The sequence below is a fragment of the Cynoglossus semilaevis genome, chromosome 14 (assembly GCF_000523025.1).
Source record: "Cynoglossus semilaevis isolate Cse_v1.0 chromosome 14, Cse_v1.0, whole genome shotgun sequence".
Lineage (NCBI taxonomy): Eukaryota > Metazoa > Chordata > Actinopteri > Pleuronectiformes > Cynoglossidae > Cynoglossus > Cynoglossus semilaevis.
Genome location: NC_024320.1, coordinates 25,392,490 through 25,402,997, shown reverse-complemented (window position 1 = coordinate 25,402,997; position 10,508 = coordinate 25,392,490). Strand labels below are relative to the sequence as shown.

Below are 10,508 nucleotides of genomic sequence, written 5' to 3'. Positions count from 1 at the left end.
AACCAACCAACCAACCCAACAACCAACCAAAGAACTGGGAAGTAACGATGTAACGATACAGAGACTCATCAAACTGTGCTGCAGTACAGAGTAGTACAGAAAGCATCAGGCGGAGTACTGGAAATCTTCCTGCCCTATACATTTATACAAATATATAAACTCATATATATATATATGTATATGTGTATATACATACTGTATATGTATAGTGTATACATGCCTATATTGAGTATAAATATATAATTTATACATAAACATAAATATATACACACACAAATATATATTTATATTTATATATATATTTGAGTATATCTGGCTGTTGATATGGAAATGAGGAAACGTTGATATGGGCCCCATTGTTGGTGTAATATATGGTAATATTTATGAACAAAACTAAAGAGGCTGTGAGACTGCAGGAGACTGGGTTTCTCAGCTGAGATCCAAGTCTAAAGCTTTGAAAAAAAAAAAAAAGAAATTTGTAGAAATCACAAAAGATGTTTTTCAGAAGGTGCTAATTTCCCCAAAGGGATTAATTAAGTTATGTCCACCTTTCTTATTCTCTGTCAGTTTTGTGGTACCACAATCATCAGAGACACCACCACTAACAACAAACCCACGGTGTACGGCCGTGATTGGCCAGTGTCAGCTCATAAAACGGCTCACTTACAGGTGAGGAAGCGTGACGTCTTTGTTGTTCAGGAGCAAACGTGTCCCCGCTGCGGCCCGGCTGCGAGCTGCGCTGCTGTCCACGGGCCTCACTCGGCGGCTGCCAGCAGCAACACCCACTGCGCCAATGACAACAGATGGAGCCTCCTGCAGCGGGGAGAGAACAAAGGTGAGGCCGAGGGAAAAATAGAGAGAAAAAAAGAGAGAGAGAAATGCAAATACCAGAGTTTGTTTGGGAAAATATGAGGTTATGGTCATTTTCTTCCCCCAAAACATTCTGCATGGAAACCCACACTTTGAAGACGCTACAGCATCGCAAACTAATTTGCAAAATAAATTGAAGAAATATTTCTGTAATTGTAACACTGTACGTCTCATTATAACTTACAGAAAGACAAATTTCTATGCTGATGACAAATGTTAATTCTTCTGTGCCTGACTGCGGTCTCTATTTGATTACTACTGTATTCTGGTGAGCACCATGTCTGTGAAAATGTAAAATGGAATCTTTTTCCAGTCTTGTTGGTTCAGACCTGGGCTTCAGGAAAGAAGGGATGGAGAGAAGAAAACAAACGGAGAGGAATAATTGGATCATCCACTCTAATGCTGCGTTTATCTCTCTTACAAGGTTAATCAAAACACTGTCCCCTGTGTGTGTTTATGTGTGTGTGTGTGTGTGTGTGTGGCCTGAGCAGCCACCCAGAAATGTCTGTTCTGAAGCATCTGAATGTGGCAAAGCTACTGCTGGGAACGCCAGTCAGTTGTGTGTGGCCTAGACATCGCACTCACACACTCACACACTCACACACTCACACAGTTATTGTTGTTACGACTGTACCATCACTTTAATTCATTTTCAGCTTTATAAAACACACAGTATCATCAGTCAGAACCTGCATGTTCTCAGCAGTACCAACCCAAGCCACTAGGTGTTGACTCCAAAAACCACATACCGCTCGCAACTTCTCTATTAAAAATGTATAAGATCGATGTCTGGATTTCAGCACGTGTGTGATTTGGAAATCTTAAAACCTGTTTTTTCACCCCTTTGTTGGTTTAGGTTTTTCCAAACATTAAATTTTTAACAGTTTGAAAATCAAACACACACTGCATATTTAAACAACATCTCTGAAGCATCACTCAATCCTTCATTTGTCTTTTTGGTGTGGAATTTGTTCTGACCCACATTCACATTCTTCATCTCGTGTCGTAATCAATTTCAACTAATCAGTTATTTAAAAAAAAAAAAAAAAAAAAATCAACAGTTCCAGAAATGAACAGGTCACTGAACAAGTCTGAACATAATTAGAGGACCGAGAAAAGGGAAAGTGGCATCTACAAAGCTCACTGAAGTCAACGTGAACTGACACTGATACTGTATAAAAACACACACATGCTCTCTCTCTCTCTCTCTCTCTCTCTCACACACACAGACAGACACACACACACACACACACAAGCTGCTGGAGGTCGACAGAAGTGTCCAGACACTGGCAGTCGGAACTAACACCTGATGTCTTTGTTGCCAGGCTCCCGCCTAGCGACTGTCATCGGGGTGCAACCCGCTGTGACAAGCACGACCCTGTTGCTAGGCAGCCTGAACTTCAGTGACAGACAGTTGGAAAGTTGTGCGATGAGAGAGAAATTGAAAAATGAAGCGTGAAAAGCATCAGGAAAACGTATGCAGTGCTAAGAAGTATAATGAATGTCATTGGATGGCTCGTCAAGGCGTGACATTTGAACCTGCGAGCGTCTTCCACAGATCTGCCGTCTCTCATTTGCGCGTGCCGTAGTTCTTTTGATTTGTGAGATCACCTGCTGCGTGAGGCATGATGTCAGAATAACGTTAGTGTGTTTGTTCCGCACAGTCAGAGAGAAACACAGGGATCCTCGTTAAAGGATGAGCAGAATGTGTGTTCAGACGCCGCTGCTGTTAAAATACTGTCAAGAACGAACGACGCTGCGTTGACGCCTGTCCTCGTCCCTGTTTATCTGTAGCTTTGGCCTAGCCAAGGCCAAGAGACTAGTAGACTGTTTTTGTTTTGAGTTTTTTGAATTTCGTTTACCTATAATTCAATATAATTGGTTCAAAATAAAGTGTTTACTTGTTTGTTTTGGCACAGCACAGATTAGATTAGATTAGATTAGACTAGATTAGATTAGATTAGATTAGACTAGATTAGATTAGATTAGATTAGACTAGATTAGATTAGATTAGATTAGATTAATAGATAGATAGATAGATAGATATTTAAAAAAAATTAAAGTGAAAGGCAATAATCACTTAGCAGAATTTAGGTTTAAATGAAGTATCAATAAAAATTAGCTCTACAGACAGACAGTTTTTTTTTTCTAGCTAGCCAAAAGTAGCAGAACTGTTTTCTGGCTAACTCCTAAGCTAAGTAGCGCTACTGCCAAGGCAGCTATTGTATTTCTCTATCCATTAAATACTATGTTTATCTTATAACCATGGTGCTAAAGCCACTAAAGTGGTAGCTAACAAGACTTAGCTCTTAGCACTAGCGACCTGTAGTTGTACAGTATTCCCTCACGTTGTCAGCGTCAGAAGACCCAGAGTTCCTTTGGAGCCGAAGCAGCCAACGTCGTAGGCCAGAAAAAGGAAGCTACATTGAACAACCATAACTATAAATAATGCAATACATCAACGTAGTCGTCTAAAATGACGTCAACCTTTCAAGGAATAACGACGGTGGTTAAACTGTCAGAATTACACCAAGTAATGGCTGATAATGAATGAGCCTGAGTCAGAAGGACACTGCTGCATTCCTTATATAAAACTGTTTGTGTCCAAACTCTATCAGAGTTGGCAGCGTATGAATGCTGTGATGTGTGAGTCACAGTGATTTTGGCTGGTGAGTGTCAAAACTACACCCACAAGATCCAGGCATCGCTGCACAGCCTCCATCTAATTGATGCTGCGTCTTCACATATATAAATATTCATGACTGACTGAACATCTTTCAAACCTACAGTACCTCCCCCACCCCCTCACCCCCCCGCTGTCTGATTTTATTTTGTTGATAGATATTGAGTGTAGACTAAACACACACATCTGCACAACTCTGAACGCACACTTTGCCTCGTCCTACTGTTTGAGAGATTGCAATAGAAACTGGCAAAACATCTGTGCGTTTTACTGACAGACAACAGACATAAAAATCAATAAGTACAACCAAACTGTGGTGTGCATTTTTTTCATCCGAAACATTTTTCACCCAAAAGAAGTAAAATCTAAAAAAGGTTGCAAAGTTGTTAAACTGAATGAAAACAGGTTGAAGAAAAGACACAAAAGACACACAAACAAAACAAAATATGTGAAAAGCAATTTTCAGGAAAAGAAAATATCAAGGTTGTCCCTTAAGAATAAAAGTTGCTGAAGGACTGTGCATGGTGCGAAGATTGTTTCAGCCTTGAGGAGATCATTCTGATGTGACATTACACCGAACAACAAAACCAGCCAGGGTTTTATCATCGAGGACCCGAAAAACACAAATTTAATATCTATAGAACAAGAACCTGCAGTCTTTAATCCCTGTGAGATTTGAAATCCAGATTTAGGAAGTTTTGGTACAATACTATCTTAGTATTATATTAAATACTAAGTTATAGTATATAACTTAGTATTATAGGCCTGATATTAGCATAATTATAAAGTGATCATTTCTTTTCTCCAATAACAGAGACCTGATAACGAGATGCCTGTGTTTATGCTGTGATCACCTGTGGAGTCCTGAGACGTTGACCACAGTTTTGGCAGAAAACAGCTGCATATATCGGTATCCTGTTGATATCAGAATCGGAAATTAAGCGTTTGGAAAACATCGGTATATCGGATATTGAAAAATAAGTTAATATCAGCCATTACTAGCTGCTAACGCTACCTGACAGTTAATGGCAGCAGGAACCATAGTTGGAAGTAGAAGGTATGCAATAGAAGGATCAACATCTTGTCTGATATTCACCAGATTGACCAAGTGTATTGTTTGTAAACATTTCAGCTGCGACACAAACATCTTTTTTTTAAATCTTATACCATGTCTCGTTCTGAAGAACTATAGAGTGAGTGACTGAGGGAAATGGAGTAACATCACTTCCTACACAAACACTACATTTATAAAAACTGATCTTAACACACTACCATGTCTTGTAAGAAACCAGTTCATGTTGCATAGAATTTGTAACAATATTTTAAACAAGTGCATGTAAAGAAGAACTGAAGAAGCATCTTGGATGAGAGGTGAAACGTCTTCTTTGAGAAAATTTCACGTCCAGTTGCCTAACCGAACTCTTCAACCCTAAGTCTCTAGCTTTCCTTTCTAAAAGTCAGGCTGTGCTCAAACCAGGACAAAGAAAACACTGTTGTTTTGAGCCATATTGAACAATCACTGTATGTGGTAAAGACAGTTTCATGTCATTAGCTCTCGGACAGATATCTTCTATCATCAGACACCAGTGGCTGATCTATCAGAATGCTACGTCATGCTACGTTCAAATGTGACGAACTCTGATGCCGTTCCTCACTTCAAGGTCTAAGTTCGACACTAACGTGGGTGAATGCTGTCTTTGAGCTAACGTTCCAGCTTGAAATGCTACGTCTTGGTTTGGGTTCAAACAACTTATATCTGATTTAACTTTATATATATCTAATGAAACAGCCACTGAGCAAAACGCAGTATCTTGTAACATTAATCGTGTAACTTTGATCACCAACTGCTTGCTCTTTCTGGCAACACTCTCTGCATGTAGTGAGTTCAAGCCAAAGGTCATCCATGTAAATATCCCTGCCGCCTCATTCGCCTCCATCAATAATGCAGTCTCCAGTTTAGCTGATTTGTGTTTGGGCTGCAGGAGCAAAGCTTCACGGAGCAGATCAGGAGCACACCTGACCTTTTAACCACAGGTCTCTCCTCCCACATCTAATTGATTTATTCCATCTGCTTCAGACTTGGTCAGACATGATAGTTGAACTGAGCAGCACAGAATGTTAATGACTGTGTTGCTGCTCAAGGGCGGCAGAGAAAACCCACGACTGCACTCTGCCGAGTTAATTTCTCCAGGTACTAGTTCGGTTCTAACAGTATCCACTGCTGGATAGCAAGTCTGAAAACAAAAGAACAACGAAAAGTCAATGATGATAAATAAAACAAACGGCAGGTTACTGAATTATTCAGTGCAGCTTTGATATTTCTCTTTTATCACAACAGACAGTTGATACCAATGTATTTTTGGTTCAAAAATGTTTGGTTTTTTTCCTCAGGAATATTTGCTCTTGCACTCGACATGATGCAAGTCGGATACCAATGTATTTTTGGTTCAAAAATTTTTTTTCTTTTCAGGAATATAATTCCAAATCAGAGGGCAGGCTCGGCTGTAGACCGTCGTGGAGCTTGTAGCTGCCACCCTAACATGTCATTTTTTAGTTTCAATGTCAACCCAAAGGTGGCAGTACAGTAACTCTTCGTGATAGTTGTTTTTTTTTTTACATCTCATTGAATATTGTTAGGCTGTTGTTGTTTTTCTTTTTTTTTTTTTTTCAAAATTCTTCTCAGAGAAGGTGTGGGTCCCTGAACTGTGGCTTGTTACTTTAACCCATTTCACTGAAGTGAATAAAGTGTAGCAGAAACAACTGTAACCGTCTAATCCAATAATGTGAATATCAGTTGCATTTGGGTGTGTGGGTGTGTGTGTGTGTGTGTGTGGTTGTAGCTGTTCGAACATGTGCGTCACCTTCTGCGTCATTTTGTGGCCGGTTTTTGACGGAAGCTGCTTCCTTCCTCACACTCTTCCTCTCCCTCTTCAATACCGCTTGATTTCGTTTTTACTTCCAGTTCAGGTGTACCTCTACACAGGCAGCTTTTAACCTTTAACCTTAACCTAAACTCAGCACTGTTGGGCTACTGCTCTTCTTCTGAAATTGCGTTTTGTTATGCCTTTAATTTTTTTCCCATTTGTCTCTCTGTCAACTTGATGAGCTCACGTCTTTACCAAACCTCCTTAAAGGACCTGAAATGATTTAGACTGGAGTTGAGAAGGAACCAGAGAGTTCTGAAGCTGCTGTGTCTGTCTGGTCATTTCGACTCTACTTTTTGACCTTAATGCTGATGTTTTTTTGGGCAAACGTCCGACTAACCTAAGACCTTAACTTAAAACCTTAACTTGAGCTAGCTTTTGACCACTTTATGGTCAGCAGTTGAGTTCATCGTTTTCTTTCGTACCATGCCTGTTATTAGAGGATCACAGGTTTGAATCCCACCTGGTTGTGGTGTGTGAACTGAACACAGAAATATCCCGTGTTTCCCGCCCGTCCCTGAAGGCAGCCACTGCCCGACAGAGATGGGTTAAATCCCGACAACAATGGAATAAAAACACGCGTTTGTATAAAATGTTTATGTTCAATAATCTCATTCTCAAACCATCCATCCATCCATCCATCCATCCATTTTCATCCGTTACCGGGTCACAGGGGCAGCAGTCGCCACCCACATCACATTGGACCGTACCAACCCCCCTGAACCTTCCTGCAGGTGGTGAGTCCACTGGAAGGTACCAACCGCCCTAACCGGGATTCAGACTTGCCCAGGAGGTGAACCCTGGGGTTCCACACCAATGACAGAGACATTGCCTCTGGGCCAAAGCGCCACATTCTCAAACTAATTAAACTATTTGTGAAAAACCCAAGAGATTAACACACAGGTCATACAGTAGTCGTGGGCCACACACTGTTCTGCACTTCCCAGGATTCAAACCAGCAATCCTCCAATCACAAGCCCAATCACCATCCTTTAGGCTGTGAGATTCCCCCTGTACTAGAAAGCACTGCTGGGACTCAATCCCAGTCCCTCCTGTTTGTTAAACCAACAAAGCTACAGTGCCTGCTACAGACTACGATGATATTTCCAAAGTCGACGGCGACAGACACGAAAGTATTCAATCACTGATGTACCTTTGGTCGACATCGATGCTAAAGGTCTTTACGCTAAAAACTTAAATGGACAGATGTAAACAGAGGACACCTGTTAGCCTCCCTTTAGTCTTCATCAGACCAGATCAGACCAGATCTTACATTTCACACGCTGTACTGTCAACCCTCCAACTACGTATCGATCAATCCTCCCACAGTGATCCTAGCATGGAACACCACTTCAATTCCTTTAGGTACAAAGACAAAACGGTCTGTCCAAAACCAGGCGAGTTCTGTCTAACGTCCTCCCACACACACACACACACACACACACACACCCTCACAGTGTCCTTGGAGTCTAGTGGGGAGACGATAACCTGCGACAATCCCTCAATTAGTGGAGTAGGAGGTTTACATGTGTGTGTGTGTGTGTGTGTGTGTGTGTGTGTGTGTGAGTCAGATGTCACAGGGTGGTCAGCGGGTCATCCTGTTAGTCATCTGCAAACCCCAGAGACAGAGACAGAGACAGAGAAGTTTGGAGACAGCTCTGTGTCTGTCCAACAGTCACAGCTTTATTATGGAGGGAAAATAATTATTGCCGACCGACCGAGCCAAGATGTCCATCACACCCACACACAAACAACCACAAACACACACACACACACGCACACTACTGCATGTCCATTCAAGAAAGACACACCAGAGCGTCATTAGTCGTAGGTTCACGAGAATAAACTTTTACATTTGTAATATAACAAGAAAAAGTCATTCATTTAGCCGAATTAAAGACATAAAAAAAAAAGAAATTCAAAAATCAAAATTAATATTTGTGAAGAAAAAGTTATAATTAGATTAGAGTTGATTTGATTTTGTTGATCCCACACTGGGGAGGATGTAGGAAAATGAGGTCTTAAATTTATGAAAATAAAGTCATAATATTACAAAGAAAAAAAAATAGTTTCATAAACCTGGACTGAAAATGTCATGAATATCACGAATGTAAAAACTTAACCAAGGCAGTTATTCTGAATTGGATTTTTTTAAAATTCTGCTAAGCTGAAAAAACAGGCGCTGAATTAATGTTAAAATAAGATCGGTGGTGAAGCGTGCAACTTCCATTCAAAGCGTCTTTATTGCCCCCTGAGGTAACGATGTAGTACTGCTCCTTTATGACAATTATAACATAGTGAAAGAGATCAGATCTGCTGCACACTCTGGCCGTGTCCCCTCCACCCAGGAGCCATTCTTTTCATTAAATGTAAACCTTTTTTTTTTTCTTCCAGGAGTAAAATGCCAACACAATATATATGATAATTAAACTGCTGTGAAGGGAGGATCTCTCCCCTCTTACAGTCACACATTACATACTGTCTCGCCGGAGGTCTTGTATCAATGCATTTGTCTCCGTGTGTGTCACAGTGAGAGGACAAGTGTGGGGACGGTGAAAATGCTTTACTTACTGCAATGTGGCCGAAACAGAGAAGAGGAACGTTTTACCTTATCACGTCAGCCCAGAGGACGGGGGAGGAGGAGGGCGGGGGGGTGACACAACAGTGTGGGTGCCTGTGTGTGCGTCAGCGCCTCTGTGGCTGCACTTCAGCCACGAGGCCTTCAGACAAAAGACTAGTCATTGTCCCATTCAGACGGTGGCAGAGACACTGGGGCCGACGGAGAGATCGGTGGCACCAGGAGCTACAATGGTGACATTATTTGGTCTCAGCACAACAACAGCAACACACTGCAAGGGAGAAATGACTGCAGGCTCCAGCACACACACACACACACACATACACACACACACAGCTTGTGATTTTGTTGTGTGTGTGTAATGCTGTAATGACATGGCTAAAAATATTTGAAACAAAAGCTCTCATCAGATCAACAACGTGCATCAATCTGACTACAACAACAACAATCTAACTACAACAACAACTCAATGTCATAATCCAGGTTGGGTTTTTTAGAAAGTAATTTCCACTTTTTCTTTACAAATCTTTACAAATTGAGTGAAAACATCAGCCTTCAACTGATAAAAACAAACACCAAACTGTAATTGTCTCATTGGAGTACAATAATGTATATTTTTTTAATTGATAAATATGTATTTGTTGGTCATCTGTGGATGGCGGTTATGTCAGACATTTGATTTTAAAGGGTCGTACCAGTGTGGTGTACTTTAGGAAAATGATCGTACGGATCAAATGTAAGGCCATCTGCTCTGATTAGACTTTTATTAATTTTTGAAAATGAATAACATATATATGTATATATACATATCTGTATATATAAATACAGTATTAACAACAATTAATAAGTATTAATAATTATTAACTAATTAATAATAATTCAATTTTATTCCATTAATTACTTCATCTTGTTGGGGTCAAATGTCATAAAATCGTGGAAAGGGACAGAACATCTGTACATTGTAGAAAAGGGGAAATTATTAAACAAAAACTATAGTTATCCTACGTCTAGCAACACTGCTGTGTACAGAACTACTCTGTAAGTCATTCCACATAAAGAAATCAAAAAGGGAAACAGAGGTATGGTAAAAAAAAAAAAAAAAAATATCAGTTCCTCTTCAGTTTTCAGACAACAAAAGCATTCAGTTGTGAAAGTCTGGGCTCGACATGACCAACCAGAAAAGGTGAAGCCCTAGTATAGCATGGTACAGTGTAGTATAGTACAGTAAAGTATAGCATAGTATAGTATAGTTTACTATTGTATAGTATAGTTTAGTAAAGTATAGCATAGTATAGTATGGTACAGTAAAGTATAGCATAGTATAGTATGGTACAGTAAAGTATAGCATAGTATAGTATAGTTTAGTAAAGTATAGCATAGTATAGTATGGTACAGTAAAGTATAGCATAGTATAGTATAGTACAGTAAGTATAGTCCAGTATAGTTAACAAAA

The 10,508-nt window shown here is 40.1% G+C and overlaps 1 long non-coding RNA gene across 1 annotated transcript in view; it reads right to left on the bottom strand.

Annotated features, from left to right (window-relative positions):
* LOC112488036 (uncharacterized) overlaps positions 1–10,508 on the bottom strand; it is a 46,668-nt gene that overhangs the window by 18,640 nt on the left and 17,520 nt on the right. Inside the window, exon 2 of the long non-coding RNA XR_003051699.1 lies at positions 668–813. This is a non-coding gene — a long non-coding RNA (uncharacterized LOC112488036). The remainder of the gene's footprint in view (positions 1–667; positions 814–10,508) is intronic.